At 34.8% G+C, this 5772-nt stretch overlaps 1 non-coding gene across 1 annotated transcript; it reads right to left on the reverse strand.

Annotated features, from left to right (window-relative positions):
- Positions 1-4437: 4437 nt before the first annotated feature.
- On the reverse strand, positions 4438-4544 carry LOC144317902 (U6 spliceosomal RNA). Its single transcript, XR_013383789.1, has one exon. It is a non-coding gene; the product is annotated as a U6 spliceosomal RNA (small nuclear RNA).
- Positions 4545-5772: the final 1228 nt, after the last annotated feature.

Consider the following 5772-nt stretch of genomic DNA (forward strand, 5'->3'; position numbering starts at 1 on the left):
TAATAGGCATTCACTGGAAGGCGGTGGAAACAGAGTAAAATAGAATCATGTAGAAAGTCCATGTGTCAGGTTAGTTGTATAATGTAATGATTAAGGCCATGTATCTGTCTTCTGCAGGCTGAGTAATAGACACCATTGGCTTTAGGCTGCTTGTAGCTACATGCTAGCTTGTCTTAAAATTTCATGTTCCATTTAAAAAAAAAAAACAACTTTCTTTTTTTTTTTTTTTTTTTGAGATGGAAACCCATTGCTCTATCAGGCTATATATGTCAAGGTAGTTCTCATACATACATAATAAAGCACTCCTTGAATTGATAGAGAATATTACAGTGAGAAGGGGCAGATCTAATAAGTCAGAAGCTCAGCCTCTTCTAATAAGCCAGAAGGTCAGCCTCTTAGACTGTAGAATTTCTTACTGGACTGCCTTCTACTAGACTAGACAAAGTCTAGACAAGCCACAAAAGAAAAATTGCAAAGCATTTGAGCAAGGCATTTAGCTTCTAGAGACCTCTTTTTTCCCACAAAATACCTGGATCATATAATTTCTGTGAATCTCTGGAACTCTAAAATTCTAATATCCTAAAAATAAGAATGTCTCTTATTTAATTTGTTCCTGGATAGAAGATGATTTAAATAGTTCTGATCAAATAGATATTGAAAAACAAAAACAAAGTAAATGTGTAAAATAAGAAACGTTTCTTCTGAACTTGTGATAATTTTAATCATCTTGAAGTCACCCCCTGCATGAAGGAACAGCTATGGGATTAGTAGCTTGTCGACAGTTTTCATGTTTAGCACTTCCCCTTGGTATCCAAAAATTTAAACTATGTGATTTATGAATAGTTCTTATTCTCAGATGCAGCTGAAAACAAACATAGGTCTAAACCGTACACAATATTCCAAACTTCAGGAGACACCTCTCCTTTCCTAAGGGTTGTTTAAATTTAGATTGACAATCCCTAGCACTTACTTGTTACAAAGTGAAATCTTTTGTGTTCCCATAGAGGATGATGTTTCATTTCTGAAATATCTTCATAGGTTTATATCAGGCAAAAGCATAGCACAACTACTAAACAATTTATGTGGTCTATCATTGTTGGTGCTGATTTATCTCCCAAGTATGGATAAAATATGTGAGAAAAATCAAGGTGAGAAGAGAATGGCCATCTTTTACTCATATTTTGGGCCTAGAATAATTCTCAGTTTAAGCTCTGATTCTGTGGGTTGTATTTTCATTCTCAGGAAGACTCAAGTCAAATGATAATTTACTTTTAACAATCTCACAAGACTAAGATTTTACAGAGCAGTAGTGTGCACTTATAATTTTTCTAGCCTTTTCTGCATTCTGATGCAAAGCAAGCATTAGGGAGTTGTTACACAATTCTTTAAGACTGATTCTATAAGTTTTATTCAATTTCTCCAGGGCTAAGTAACTTATTAAGCTGTATTTCTAGGCAAGAAATAAATGATCACAAAGCTATATATTTCATACTTCAGTAATTTATAAATTTTGGACTCTATTTTCAGTAAATTTAATATACTCATTAAGTGATTTTGTGAATATTTACCCTCTTATTTCAGATAATGCAAGGAAAGAAGTATAATATTTTTAGTTTTCCATACCTGTACTATTTGAAAACATGAAAATTCATAATTTTTTGGTGGAGACTGGTCAGAGGAATAAAGATTGCAATTTAATTTTCAATAATTTTTATGTCACTTGTGTTAAATTTGCCTTTCAATTATTGCTGTCACTTAAAGTTTTTGGTTGTCATACTGATACAAAATTAATAAGACTGGGGGTGCTTGGGTGGTGCAGTCAGTTAAGCTTCTGACTCAATTTTGGCTCACGTCATGATATCAGGGTCATGAGATGGAGCCCTTAGTCAGGCTCTTGCTCACCAAAGAGCTGGCTTGAGATCCTCTCTCTCCTTTCCCCCTGCCTCTCCTCCCTGCTCATGCACTCTCTCTCTCTCTAAAAATAAATAAATAAAATCTTAAAATAAAAGATTATCAGAATACTATCCATAACCCTTGTAAGACTGTCACAAACTTTAAAAATCAGATAAGATTAATGGCATAAATTTCAAGAAGTTTCAAGTGTACTTGGTGAAATGATTACTACAATCAAGTTAATTAACACATCGATCATGTCACACAGTTACCTTTGAATTATACACCCATTATGGTAGTGGTAGAAGGAAGAGAGTGATTAATTTTCTCTGATTGTCTTAGGGAAGTATTTACTACAAGATGTTTATGTTGAGTCTGGGTTCATGAGTACCATAGTTGAGAATTGAGAATACAAAGTACACAGAAAAGAATCAACAGAGCAAGGCTGAGACTGCTATCCTTACAAAATCCTGCTTGCAAATTTGGCCCTTCGCTGGTGTCTGGAGACTTAGATTTTAGAAGTGTTCCTACTGTGCCCTAATAAGAATGTTTCACTATGCCTAAACTATCTGTACAAATAATACAGCGTTTGCTGAACACCTGTTTTCCTTCTGAAAGTCTGAAAATTTGGTATGTGCTGGGGAGTGAGGCTGAGGGTGCCTAAGTGACCAGTCCCCGTTAAAATCCTAGACAGAGTTTCTTTCTTTCTTTTTTTTTAAAGGATTTTATTTATTTATCATAAGGATTTTTAATAAAGGATTTTAATAAATCCTTTATTATATAAAGGATTTTTTAGATTTATTTATTAACGAGAGACACAGAGAGAGGCAGAGACATAGGCAGAGGGAGAAACAGTCTCCCTCCGGGGAGCCTGATGTGGGACTCGATCCCAGGACTCAGGGATCACAACCTGAGCCAAAGGCAGATGCTTAACCACTGAGCCATCCAGGGGTCCCTTTATTTGTATTCTTTAACTGTAATAAATTACAACCAAGATTATGACTGTGTTGCTTAGTTCTCTGTATCCTCTTAGCAAATCGACCTGGGGGTAGTCTTGGAGAGACCCAGTAGAGGATAGATTTTTGGGAGATCACCTCTGACAGAGAAAACAATAGTGGTCGAGACAAGGACCACTTGTCAGGAAACAGTATGTTTTGGGAACTGTATCTCATTTTGAACAAGTCTGCTAATATGGGGAGGACTATTATACAATAGGCCAAAAAGGACCTTAAACATTATCTAGGTATTTGGTTATTTCCCTTTCTAAGGACTTCGATTAGTTCAATTCTTATTTGACCAAGCCTTCTTAAAAGATTCTTACTGAGCATGAACACAGAGAGGTAGTAATAGTCCAACTCAAGTCATGGACTCGACTCAAATATTGCTGCCCCAAGAAAATTGTTCTGACTCCAATCAGTAAGAAATAGAATCTGTCCATGGTATTATTTTTGAAAATATTTATTGTAAAGTAAGCTCCTTGAGAGAAGGATTGTGTTGTATTTGCTTTTATTTTTCCTTAATGCAGTGCCTAGCATAGTGTTTTATTAATAGAAAACATTGAATAAATATTGTATTTATGATCCCTTATGAGATTATGAGCTTCTTACAAGATGGGACTGTATTTTATTCATCTTTGTATCTCTGTAATCTAGTACAATATCTGGTTTACATTATCCATTCTTTCATTTTCAGGATATTTATTGAACATCTATGATGTGGCACACACAGTTCTAGGTACTTGTAATTAAATAGAAAACAAGATAACAGGGCTAACTGTCACATGGGAGCTGAATAAATGTTTGTTGCATTCAGTGATATTTTTCAGCCAGACTCTTGATTTACCACAAGCCTGGCGCTGTGAAAGCTGTCCCTGTCTTTATCCTATACTTTGTTTGCCTTATCCTCTTATCGGTACAATGTAATTCTGGTTTTGAAACTAGGATAACTACTGCTGCTCTTGTCATTTAGATTTTTTCTCTTCAGAAATGACAAAGACTCCTGGTCTGAAACTATTCTAGCCAAAAACACAATTTCGCTGACCAAGAAAGAATATGACAATTATAAATAGCAAAGTGTAATTAGGATTATGTGTTCCAATGAAGGCAGGGATTTTTGCTTGTTTCGTTCAATTCCATAGTCTCAGAACTTTGAATAGTGCTTTCTCAATAAAAATTTGTTGAGTAAATTAGTTGAATAAATAATCTTATGTCAGTATCAAATGAAAGTTTTATCAATGAAATATTATTTAAAATCATCTTTTGGAAAATAATTTTAACCAGGGGAGCCAAAAAATGCAATATGTAACTTAAAAGCTGAAAAACTCAAGATGATTCTATAATGAAAATATTTCCAGAGATGGGGGGCAGAGAAGTTGGTCACTGGGTGCTTTGCTGTTAATAACTTGCAATAATAACTTGACTTTTGTCTGGTCATTTTAAACTTTATGTGTCTCACTTTTCTCATCTGTGAATTGAAGATGTTGAAAGAGATTTCTACACTTTCTTCCAACATCAGTATTAAACCTATGTGATTGTTTAAAAGGAATGATACCTGATGGGAGTTATGTATTTGTGTGTCATCTTTGAGCAGGGGCCATGCTAATCTTCTGTGTATCATTCCAATTTTAGTATATGTGCTGCCAAAGCAAGTACCTTAATGGGAATTTTGTAAAACCTAATTTGACTGGTTCTGTAGATTACTTCCATGAGTTGCTGGTCATTTTCTCATATTCAAAATTTATTAATGTCTCAGACAGTGATGACAATGGTGATGGGCAGGCAAATAATAGAAACAATTGTATCAATTTACAGGAAAAACTCTTTCTACCAGATGAAGCTTTATTAGAATATAAAATAAAATAGAAAGCTAGGGGATGAGTAAGTAGGGAATAAAATAAGATGATGCGTTTCTATCTGTCTCTTATGGTGTATTTGAATTTAAGTTGTGAGTTTCAGGAAGAAGGTTGAATTGATGTAGACTGATCCAGGAAGTGGACTTTCTTTTCTGGAAAATTTCTCATGAAATTTCACATGCTCCATATACATTAAATCTGTTACCATTATTTTTAATAGTGATATGTTTTAGTAGATCTATTATTTATATTTAATATATAATAGTTTCTAATAGATTTGTATAAATTGGTAAAACAATGTATTTGATACAATAAAATGAATACTGGAGATAATTACTTTCTGTGCCAAACCCTCTTGAGAGTTAACACTTAGGTAAAAATGCTTTAACACATAGATCACATTATTGAAGATTGCCTTGGGACAGGCTGCTATTGCTATTTATCCAAATATACGACTCTCTGGTGCTTTCATCAGGAATGAGAATTCTTAGACAAAAACAAAGAATTACCTTGGAGCCTGAAACAGGCAGACAAGTAGCTTTAAACAGTAAGCAATCTTTTCAGATTGATTTTTTTTCTTTCATCAAGAGTCAGTGTCAATGATGTCTGGCTTTCCCCAGGATTCAGGACATAAAATTTTTATCTTAGGAAATGTCTGTTAAAAACAGACAGGGCGCCTGGATGGCTCAGTCGGTTAAGCATCCAACATTTGATTTTGGCTCAGGCTGTGATCTCAGGGTCTTGGGATCTGCTTAGTGCCCAGTCCACTTGTACCTCTCCTTCCTCCCCCTCTGTCCCTTCCTCCACTTGTGCACCTGCTGTATGCCCAAGCTGCGCTCTGCACACACCCGTGAACATGCTCCCTCATTCTCTCTGTCTCTCTCTAAATGAATAAATAAAATCTTAAAAAAAACCCCAAACAGACAGTATTTAGAGTGTACTTTTATCTTATGATGCCTATAATTTAGCAGCAGGCTTTTGTTGTATCTGTCCATAATTATTTATCTGGAATGTAAGTTTTTGAAGGA

This window comes from Canis aureus, chromosome 7 (assembly GCF_053574225.1).
Source record: "Canis aureus isolate CA01 chromosome 7, VMU_Caureus_v.1.0, whole genome shotgun sequence".
In the NCBI taxonomy this organism is placed as follows: Eukaryota; Metazoa; Chordata; class Mammalia; order Carnivora; family Canidae; genus Canis; species Canis aureus.